The sequence below is a fragment of the Barbatula barbatula genome (genome assembly GCF_947034865.1).
Source record: "Barbatula barbatula genome assembly, chromosome: 11".
Lineage (NCBI taxonomy): Eukaryota > Metazoa > Chordata > Actinopteri > Cypriniformes > Nemacheilidae > Barbatula > Barbatula barbatula.
The window spans coordinates 619,885-632,399 of record NC_136774.1 but is presented as its reverse complement, the minus strand read 5'-3'; positions in this window follow the sequence as shown (position 1 = coordinate 632,399).

The following is a 12,515-nucleotide window of genomic DNA, read 5'->3' as shown; positions in this document are numbered from 1 at the left end:
ACAAGTAAATCATTTACTGGGAGTGAGTATATCTAAACAAATACTTATAGCCTATGAAAGATTTGACTATCTTTGTCAACCCTGAGAATAAAATAGGAAATAGGCAGAGGGTAAATTATATAGTTAAATATAATACAATATATATAAGACAACCGATTCATATTGATTTGTGTGTAAAGTATCGTATGCAAACTAAGAACAGACACTAAAGATATTCTGGAAATCTGTAATAGGACGAAAATGAATTAGCGCCTCTATCTCAGCCCTCCAGCAACACTTAATAAACTCCACCCAAACATCTGTCCTGAGGCCGCATGATGAAATGCGTTTATGCTGCATGTTAGGTATGATTTGGGGGTTAAACACTGAAGGCTTGAAGACCACTGCTGCCGTTCTTGTGTTGTAGCCAAACACTTTGATTGATTTATGGTTATGCACTACTGAAATAAGAAATGCATATTGTATTTTACTAGTGTATAACGTGTACATACTTTTAGTAGCGTTTTTTTATCATTGTTATTCATGTCATTGTTTCATCTTGGAAAACCAGTCTTTTCAGTTCAGTCATTTTAACAATCATTTGTAATTACTTTGAACAATCTTCACAAGTGAGGGGTACATAATAAAAACTAGTACACAACATATCTTATTTACTTTCATTTTTTTTATTGAAGTATAGTTTCTTTGGACTTTCAAACAGAATAACCATCATTGCATTGGTTATATGTATAATTTCACTAATCTCACAGCATGATATGACGATAGAAAATGCATGTTTTTAAGACATTCACACATTCCCATTTAGAAGCGCACGCGCTCATGCACGCACATATTTAAGTAAATTATCTGACAATGCTTTTACTTTTTATTTGCAGAACATTGAAACTGCTTGAAATAACAAAAAAATGCAATCTTGAATACTGCGATAAAAAATCTATTGAGTTTTATAATAAAAATAATAGTGCAGATTGATACACAGGCTTGCCAAGGCTGCAGTCTAGGGGTCCCACCTGTGTAGGCAACTGCTGGTGAAATCATGTCAATCATATTCATTTATGTCACTGCTACTGCAATACGGCATAGCAGCAGGATGACTGGCAGCTCGCATCGGCTAACATCGGTGCTGCGGGATCCTTGGCGGTTGCAGCAGTTAGCTCATCGAGTATTTACACCATGACACGCATCTTATACAGGTTGGTTTTTAATTATGGCTTTGTTTTAGTAATGCACAGTGGTTTGTGTCTCAGTAAAGATCCATCGAGGCGTTTTTAGGCGCCGTTCATATTTTGCGTATACTTGAATAAAACTAGTGCTTGAGCCCTCGTGGTGTTTCATGTTGCAAAGTAACCCGGCATTTTTTCCTGCAAACCATACCCCATCCGAAGGCAACTGGAAGCCACATGGGGGGATCTCACCCAAAGAGCAGCCCAGGGGCCCCTGACCTATTTCATCCTCCCCTGACTGTATGGAATTTAAATGATGAAAGGAAAAAGAGAGAATTAAAGATGGCAGAGCTCGATCGGTTTCCGGGTCATGGAGGACGGAGGAGTGAGGTAAAGCACCCACAGTGAGCATCGATGCTCCCTGACTTTTCTGTTGCATTGTGGGTATTTTTAGGGAACAAAAGTATTCAGTGCACAGGAAGGATTTTGTGAATGAGAAAGCCCTTAAAATGGCTGACTCCGATCAGTTGATAGAGACTCAGTCCGTGTTCCCCTTTCCTGGGCTGTGTTCAGCCCCGACAAAACATTGCAAAAAACACGTCTTCTAATATCTTCAATTGTTGTGTATACCGAGCTGCAGCGGACACATTTATAATGACTTTACTTGGACCCATTGTGCGAGCTGTCTCTTTAAACCCTGTGGCTTATATACTGTACATGTTGCTGCTGATGACACTCTTGATTTTGGTTGTATTGCTTTATTCATTTTTTTGTATCATGCAGTGCAAAGTTCAGTCTACGCAAGAACTACGTGCATTTACAGACAAAGTATTCATTCATATTTAAATGCCAAACCATTCAATAAGTGACAAATGTTTGGAAACGGTGTCCACATTAACTTTGCGAGTCATCTGCTGGAATGCACATCTGTACTCTGCACCATGAGCTTTTAAATCCAAAATGGCTGATGTCTGACCCTGCGCTGGGTCATAGCCAGACCTCTCGCCCATATGCGCCAGGGGTTTCGGTACCAAACCCTAAAAATGTCAAATTTCTTAACATCATAAATAACGTTTTTGGCGCTCGTCTTCTACATCACTGCCCATATAACCAAACTGGCATGATCCCCATTGCATAACACCTCTGCGAAGATTCGACTGGTAGTTAAATCAGGCTACTCCCATGGAATCTTTGACTATTCGGGGTCACCTCTGATACACTGCAACACCCTGTTTGCACATTTGCAGCAACACTGCTGCAAGCTCCTCATTGACCTTTACATGCACTACAACCCATCACGCTCTCTAAGATCTCAAAACTCAGGACTTTTAAAAACACCTAGAATAACTAAATCCACCAAAGTGGGTCGAGGTTTCTCATACGTAGCACCTAAACTCTGGAATAACCTTCCTGATATTATTCCAGGATCAGACACACTCGCACAATTTAAATCTAGATTAAAGACACATCTCTTCAGCCAAACATTCACTTAATGCAAAATATGCTAAATAAACCACCGGGAGATGCTGACATTAGATATTATTTACTAGGTCTTTTTTATAACAAGTTAAACTTCAGGTTCTGTGTTTTACCCTTTTTTGTGTTTTTCTTATTTTCCCCTGTAAAGCTGCTTTGGAACAATACCAATTGAGAAAAGTGCTATATAAATACAATTGAATTGAATTGATTGTACAGTAGTATGATTACATGGACAATGTTTCACTGCTTATTTGCACTCTGATGTTTAACGCTGTGTACTGTGGTTTATTTGTGTCACGTTTCCACTAAATGTCTTTAGTTTTGTTGCACTAAATGTTGGACTTGCAAATGAATTGCACAGGATGGTAGAAATGAATGTAAGAGCATGAGCACAGACTGAGAAAACTGCTCCAGAGAGCAATAGAAAAAAAACCTCAAGCTGAACAAAAGAGGGACTGAAACCGGAAGCTGAAGAGAAGGTGAGAGTTGTGTTTCAGTTACAGTTTCTCCACCAGAAGACAAACAAGCCCTTCAAGGATTTCTAGGTATGCTGCAGTATCTTGCCAAGTTTATCCTCAACTTTTGGGAAGTAAGCGCTCCACTTAGACAGCTGGTGGAGAATGAAAAAACTGCTGATTAAAGGAGTCGTGGAGTCGGTCCTCTGCACATCCTTCACTCTCTGGTTTGGCTCAGCCACAAAATCAGACATCTGAAGACTACAGAGGACGGTTAAGACTGCTGAGAAGATCATTGGTGCTCCTCTACAGAGAGAGTAAAAGGGCTCAGAAGATCACCCTTGACCTCTCACATCCAAGCCATCATCTCTTCACACTGCTGCTGCCGTCTGGCCGGCACTACAGATCACTGAGCACCAAAACAACCAGACACAAAAACAGCTTCTTCCCTCAGGCCGTCTACCTCTTGAACGGTTCAATGTGTTTTACCCACCGTGCAATTAATAACTTTGTGCAATAATAATTAAGTGCAATATTAATGAAATCCTCCGTTTATCTATTTTTCTGGAAATGATATTTAATTCTTCTGTATATAGCACACACCTTGTACTACAAAAGCCTATTCTTATTTTTTACTTGTACATATTTAAATACACACATAGCTTTACACTCTATATCTTTATGTTGTAGTCATGTAATGTATTTCTTATTTTTTATACCCATAGGCCCTTATTGAAATCATCTGTGTATTATATTGTGTTATGGTCGTTGCTGTTCCCCTTCTCTTGGTCTCTGGATGTTGTGTTGAGAGACTGACTGGGGTTTGATCTTGAGAACCTATCATCTCTGAGAGGAATTTCAAAATGCCAATGGGCTTGGTGAATGGCCCACGCACACAAGAGTCTCCACCCCGTACATATGGGTATAAAAGGAAGATGACGGCAGACATTCATTTATCCTTTGCTCTTCTGAACATGCGTGGCACATGGTGTCAAGTGAAATCGTCTCTGAGACTCACTTCAATCTGCTGGATTTACGAGGCGGAGCTGCGGACCTCTCCCTTCTGGGTGTTTCGGCAGCGAGCTACAGACCTAAAAGAGCAAATGTCTCATGCTCGCAGCCGTATCCCTGGGTGTGACAGGCTCATCCCTGAGTCAGACGGACATGATACCTGCGTCACGTGCTTGGCAAAGCATGCTGAGGAGGGTTTCGTTGATCCGGCATGTTCTGAGAACATGACAATCTTGGTGTTGCAGTCACTGCTGGTGACATTCTGGTGAATGTTGCCGCCACCCCGTCTGCTTCCCAGGCGAGTTCGACTGCCGCTTCTGTGAGTTCGACTCAGGGGTGATTTGGGGGTACCAATGGATGTTGCTCTGTTGGTTCCGCGGACCACCCATACCCCAGCACGCTCACCTGACTTGTCCCCGACGGTAGACCGTCACATTTTTGGTAAATAGACTGGGCGGAGCGGTCTGTTGAAACCGAGTCCAGTATTGGTGGAGTCACCCCTGCTCAGGCGGACCCTGATACTAGGGCTGTTGCCCCATCAATTGAATGCGAGACACCGGTTCCGTATACAGAAGTTTATTAACACCTTAACACCGTAGAACTAAATGTTCAAGTAGACAAAATATAAGACAACATCAAATATTGCAAACATTACATAAATAATAATAAAGAATACAGAGTAATACTGAGCACTTTAGCCTGCTTCTCAACCAACGGCAGAGTCATTTCCCAGAAGCAATCTTCACAGTCAAATATATTCTTCAACTTATACGCAGTTGTAAATAACACCACGAAGCATGCAGTGTAAGGAATAAAGAATTAAACTAGCAGGAACATCACCGCTACATGTGCGCTTGGTCTGCACTTTGGTTACGGGGCTTTTGATTTTCGGCATGTCAAAATAAAAGTATGTGCGTATTTCAAATATATTCAAAATACCGGCTGCATTTACATGTAATGACGCCCCTGCTGGGTCCTCCTGTATGTTGAATTCCTCACTCCTGATTCCCCTGTTGGTGAATCTGTGACCTCCCTTCCGGTGGTTGTCCCACCTGGATTCTGTCCCCCTTTACTCGGGCTGGCGCATTTTACATGTTGTTCTCGCCACTGGTGAGACCATGTTAGTGTCTCCACATGTAACCTCCCCTTGTGGCAGGATGAGGCCTCCATAACACACTCTTCATCACACAGTGTCCTTAATAATATCAAGGTGTGCACCGTTGATCATTGTCCTCGCCAGAAATGTGTTTCTTTGTTGGTGTGCTCCCCCAATTGTTTTTAAACCCTCTTAAATAACAATATATCTCCTTATATAACACGGATGGTCAAAATAATCATATAAATTGATAAGATACAAACCCTCCTTACAACGGCACAAACAAACACAGTGTTCCACAGCTCCCCCCTACTGCTGGAGGAACATATTACATCTTCCCCACATGGACAATAAATATGTTTCAGAACATGAGTTCTGCAATTAAGATTAAGAGGACCTCGCACTCCTCGCTATCATTTCAACATTAAAAGGCGCAAATGCCACACAGATAAATGTTCAAAGCAGCACTCTTTATATATATCTGTCCTATCCATCTTAAAAATATATCTAAACTACGTCATATGCTGTCATCATCAGATGCGGAGAAGCTTATACATGCCTTTATGACATCAAGACTAGATTACTGTAATGCACTATTAGGTGGTTGCCCTGCAGGCCTATTACAACAACTCCAACTGGTCCAAAATGCGTCAGCTCGAGTTCTTACACGTACAAAAAAGTATGAGCATATTAGCCCGGTTCTGTCAACCTTGCACTGGTTACCTATAAAGCATCGCATAAACTTTAAAATCTTGCTTATTGCCTATAAAGCCTTGCATGGTTTAGCTCCTCACTACTTGAGAGAACTTGTAAAGTATTATAGTCCATCACGTGCACTACGCTCTCAGGTGTCAGGTCAGTTGGTAATACCTAGAATTTCAAAATCAAGTGCAGGCGGCAGATCCTTTTCCTATCTAGCGCCTAAACTTTGGAACAGTCTTCCCTGCACTGTCCGGGAGGCAGACACACTGTCAGTTTAAATCTAGACTAAAGACGCATCTTTTTAATCTTGCATACACTACACTATCATAATATATATATTTCAAAGATCTAGGCTGCACTAGTTAGATCAACCGGAACCAGGGACACTTCCAATAACAACTGATGCATTTGTTGCATCAAAGAGTGCAGAACAGTACTCTACTCTCAGCCAGTCTTGTCTCATTGTTCCAAGGTTACTTTCCCTCTGAGGTTTTTTTTCTCCTCTAATGGAGTTTCGGGTTCCTCGCCACCGTTTTCATACTTTTCTGCACTGTTTGCCTGGCCGGGGGGGCTGCTAGAATTTGATAGTCTTATTTCATGAACACTGCATATAGGAATTTATTGTGTGTCTGATATTTGATCTGTGTTTTGACTTCCATAACCTTTTATGTTTTACTTATAGTCAATGTTTTCTTGTACCGCTGCTTTGTAACAATGAAAATTGTAAAAAGAGTTATATATAAATAAAGCTGACTTGACTTGATATGACTTTTACGTGTCAGTGCTTAACGCTATTAGTAAGAGTAAAATATTGAATCAAATGTGTGTCAAAGAGAAAACAGAGTTTAAAATGATTCTACCAGTATTATTTGGCATCACTCACACCAGTAAGAGAATGCGTACGTACGGTCCAGTAATGAACAAGTATTTGATGGTGATTAAATATTCAGGATGAATTTAGATTGAAGATTTGAGTTGGATTTTACAAGAAGGTGTTTATGGAACAAGTATCACGCAGTACAAGCGCAAACACTGCTGGATTTAATCTGCATGATAATGTGGATCCATTGAGATGTCGCAATGCTGGAATACCACAATACTCCACCAGAGGACGTTACACTATCACCAGCACAGCTTCTTATGAGGAGAAGGTGTAAAAATAAAGGGCCAACTTCCATTATGCTGTTGACTGCAAGAGGATGTGAAAACATTAGAGAAACACGCCAACACAGGCAAAGCAAAATTTTTATTATGACAAAAACACCAAACAATTAACCGGAGACAAAGTGAGGATACAGAAAATCTTTTTGTACTACGAATGAAACTGAATATAAATACAAAAGAATCTGTATTTATCAAACGTGCGTACACGGTTCTTACGCACACCTGAATAAATCCCACGTCACTTTCATGGTCATTTGCATTTGGAAACGCCCCCAATAAACCATATTTGGTGACGAAACCTCCCTTTATAATTTGTTGTTTAGTGTTAATTTCATAATTATTTAAAGGAGATTTATTTTACGGAAATTAAAATGTTCAGAAAAGAAACCGAATTTGTAGTTCTTTTTGGGTGAAATTGCAATGTTATTACAATTTGGTAAAACGATGATAGAACTTTTTTTATTTAGATAATTTTTGTAATAACGATTGATATGCAAACCAGTTTATTTGAATTTTTGTCTTTTATAAATGTTTTCATATTTTCATCGGTTAAGTGTCTTTTACATTGTGCTTTAAATAACAAATCATCCAGCAAAGTGAGATCAGCCATGACACTAAAACTACCTTTCAAATGATTTCCCATCCGTCTTCTGTAGCTTCTCACACAATTATACAAATGTCTCGTTTGCAGAACACACGGTGGCTTTTTCTTTGTGAAGTATCACCGCTCCTCCACTACATTTTCTGCAAAAGAGGTGTGCTTATATTGGTAGAACTGTTCTTCTGCACTCGCTACGCACAATTATTGATCAAATAGGCCCCTGGAATCCTGCAGCAGTTCTGAAGAAACATGATTCTCCAGGGTCATACATGCTGATGGAAGGATCTACAGAAGAAACAGAAGGCATCTGTTAAAGACACACTCAACAAGTGATCAATATGAGTCAAACACTGATGCAAACCTGGGACGTGAAATGAGTCCAAACTTACCTATTGTAGTGGAGCAAACACAGCAAGACAAATCATCTGATGAACATAGCAAACCAATCATCATCACGAGATCTGGAAGAGAAGTTAAAGCACTGGAACAGAGTAAAAGGCATCAGGGTTAATATTACTTGGGTTAATATTTAATTCATTTGAGACAAATGTCTACCAAATTGGAATCGGACGAAGCCTACAGTGAAACATCACAATGGATGAGGACATCGGGGGACTGGGGCTATATCAGTTTGCTAGATGAATGGCCATCTGTCAAAACATTAAAAAAAATGACTGTATATCAGTTCTCAGGACTGCTACCAAATCGCATTTTGCAACCAGTTTTCAAGACAGTGTGAGCATTTTTAAAAGTGTAGGACCTGCAAATTTTGAATTTCTTCCAGTTGTTATTTCATGTGGAAAGACAAGTAGTGGTTAGTCAACTGCGAGTGTCACGCGTCACAGATGTTTCCCACAATCTTTTTAAATCTGGGGTGCCTTACGAACTTCCCTGAAAACACCTCCCAGCAAACTGTCCCCGGGAGGAATTTGCCACTTTTGTGGAGTGATGATAAGTGAGACCAGCCAGCAACTGAGCTTCAGGATCTCCAGCCGCCAGCGACCTTGAGGTTGGAGTATCCCATCTCTCCAACAGCAACCAAGACCCAGACTCCACCTCGGCTCCAGCGCGGTCTTCCGGGTTGCAGAAATACTACGTCATACATCCAACTGGTTTTTAGTTGACCATGTTAAGCATGAGAAGCCAGCACGCTTAACAGTGTACAGAAGTCAGAATGCATGACACCCCATCTATAATGTATAAAGCTGACAACATTTTTGCTTATAGCGTGATATAAAACGGGGGTTATTTTACTGTCCTCACCCTAGACAGGTGGGACATTTCTATTTATTCTTGTTAAACCTTTAAGACCGTAGACAACGACGTGTAAACTTTAGTTTCACAAGTGAGAGTGAACAACCCATAATAAAGCCCTGTTGTATATCACTGCTGTATCACGGCTCTCACACACATCTGTGCTTCTAGAATATATCAACATACCTGTGGCAATATATAGGCTAACCATTCTCTATATAATGTGTGTGTATCCAGTGAGATGTTGAGTTCATTATCTCATGTATCAAAAGATCTTATTACTCTCCTCATCTTGTGTGAATTGATAGTTTGTCTCGTGTGAAAAGGCAAGCTCTTGGCTGTATGACAGCACTGGTGTGTATTACAAAGCCGTCAACTTTCTGGAGTAAACCTGCAGTGTTTCCATGGAAACAGGGATTCAGGCTACATACATGCAGGCTTCCCAACTGCTGCTACAACACTGAAAATGACCCGAAACCATTAAACATCCACATTGCACATTATTAAGAAAACGTTTTGGAAGAGATTGAACACCTGTTTTATAGAATGCAACAGATAAAGGGACGATTCATAAATCTGGTGTATTCAGTCTTCTGCAGAAATGATGCGGTACAGGAGCCTTATGTATTGTATTAGAATGCATTGGTCTTGAAGTCTCATTGTCTACAGAAATGTATTTGTATATTATTTGTTTATATAGACCACCATCAGCCAATAACCGTTTTTATGAAGATTTGTATTCAATTTCTGTGATCAGAATAAATCATTATTAGTCTTGGGTGATTTCAAGTATATTTTAACATCCTTAAGAAATAAAGTAGAAAGGAATTTGAGAAAAGCGAAAGCTGTTATCAGATTAGTTAAAGAAGCACAGGTAAATGGGAAAGTAATCTGGAAAAATCTTAATATGTTCATTGGAAACAAAACCCAGCAAAGAACAAAGGACACAGAACTCAAAATGAATGGAGTTATAATTCAGCAAATAGATCTAATCGAAGTAATGCTGTATCTAAACCAATAAATACTGACAAACCAATTTTAAAATGACAAGAAATAACTGAATCAGAAGTGGTAAATGTTATCAGTCGTTTTAGAGATTCTAAATCAAAGGACATATTGATATGGATAAAACACTTTTTGAATCAAATAAGGATATTTTTGCGTGTAGTATTGCCCACCTGATTAATCTCACCATCAAGCAAAATATTTTCCCTGATCCTTGGAAGTTTTCTATTATAACTCTATTTAAGCGTGGGGATAAAGAATGTGTAGAAAACTACAGACCTATTAGTACAGTATACCTGGCTGAAAAATTGGGAGCGTTTTGGATAACAGCAAAATGCCGTTGCATCCAATACAATTTGGCTTTCGTTCCAATCATTCAACTGAAACGGCTGTCGAAGAAAGATGATGGTGGGAGTAATTGGAGCAGTATTTCTGGACCTAACGAAGGCCTTCGATACAATAATTCATAACATTTACATTTACGCATTTGGCAGATGCCTTTATCCAAAGCGACTTAGAATCAAATGTATAGGACGATGCATCGTAAGTATGTGCAATACCCTGAGATCAAACCCACGACCTTGGCATTGCTAGTGCCTGATCTAACCACTGAGCTACAGGAAAGCTTATAAGGTACTTCTCTCAAAGTTATCATTTTTTAACTTCTCTAGTGAAGCAATTGAATGGTTTAAATCATATTAAACAAATAGGAAGCAAAGAGGACATGTTGGTTATGGTGAATCAGATTATCTAAATGATAAGACTGGCGTTCCTCAAGGATACATTTTGGGTCCTATGTTGTTTAGTATGAATATTAATGATTTGCCTTTAGTTTTCCCATCTGTAAATGTAGGCTGATACGGTTATATATGTGCATGCAAACAGCAAGCTGCAAGTAAGTTAGCTCTAGCACTGGTTCATGTGTCTGATTGGTTGAAGGTGTTGTGGAATTTTCTTATTCCTTAATCAAGGTGAGTTTGACAAATACTTTAGACAAATGCAACACACAGAGAGCATGAGTTACCTTGCAAGATATTTTATATTTTATTGACATTCAGTCTGCATCACAAGCATGGTGCAGAGAGAAGGTGCCCTCCTTCTCGCTTACAGGGCTTTTATATTATTTCCATGTGACACCCCTTCCCCTCCCCTCCCTTGAGCAAGAACGCATCTTTGGATACAACAAAATATGTCGCCATCTCTTATCTTCAACAGAACCTCTTGGTCTTTGCTCAAGGGCAAAGGAGCTGAGTGGTCTGCCACTTTTGCAAAACATTTCTAAGGAATTTAACAACAACAGGATAGACAGTCTTACATTTACATTTACATTTATTCATTTGGCAGACGCTTTTATCCAAAGCGACTTACAAGTAGTTTTCTTACAGTGGCACATTACTGCAGAGCAATCAGGGGTAAGGTGTCTTGCTCAAGGGCACTTCAGTCATGACCTGCTGGCACTGAGATTAGAACAGGCAACCTTCTGATCACAAGCCCAACGATCTAACCACCAGGCCTCAACTGACCCCTTGAATCAATTTTTACAGCGATTAGAGTGAAGAAACCCACTTCATGAAAATATCCACCACAAAGGTTTCATGTTTACACGTCAACACAAGCAAAACTATCTGTATGTATTTTTCTCAAAAACCCACAGTGTCCCACTACCCTGATGTACTGTATGTGTTAATGGTGATAAGCTCAAGATTGTGTCTGATTTAAAATATCTTGGGTTCATTTTAGATTCTCAAATGGCATTTCAAAAACATGCCAAAAAGGTGGTCAATGCTATGAAACTTCATTTGGCTAACTTTAGGCATATAAGACCTAATCTGACAATGTCATGCAAAGATTTTTCCTCGTATTACATATTGATGTACTAGTTGGTCACAAGCAAACCCGTTTTTAAAACCCATTGAATCTCTTCATAAACGATCACTTAAAACACTTGATCGGAAGTCTGTTAGATACTACTGTATCTATATATACTTTGCTAAATTTTGATCATTTTAAGCACTTTGATGTCTGCCTGATTTTTTAGATCTTAAAGGGGTAATGCACCTCCCCCAAAAACAAGAACCACTACTAGATGTGATTGTGTTATACAAATGAGACGCGCTAAGTTGGGTCAATTAGTCTTTTTAATTAGAGCTATTCATTACTGGAACACCGTGCCAATTGAAATAAGAGTATTCTCCAACGTCTGATTTCCATCATTACTGTTAGTGTTATTGAGTTTCCCCTCGGTGTGTTTTATCTGAAGGTCAATTGTTTTTATTCAATATTTGTTGTTGTTTTTGTATGATTACTGAGTGCATTTTAATGGATGTTCAATCTGACAAGGGGCAAAAGATGAAAATGAGCCCACCGGCTGACTTATTTACAGTATACTGTTGATGAATGAAGACTGTCCCTTATAAATAAGGACAAATCCATATATGTGATGCTTTTAAAGGGTTGAAGAGTTAAAGGATGATAAAGCAGTGCTGGAGTTATATAAGAGATCGTGTTTTATCGTGTGTGTGTGTGTGTGTGTGTGAGGAGGATTTTAATGGGATGTGAACGGAGAGGAGGAACGACATCGCTCA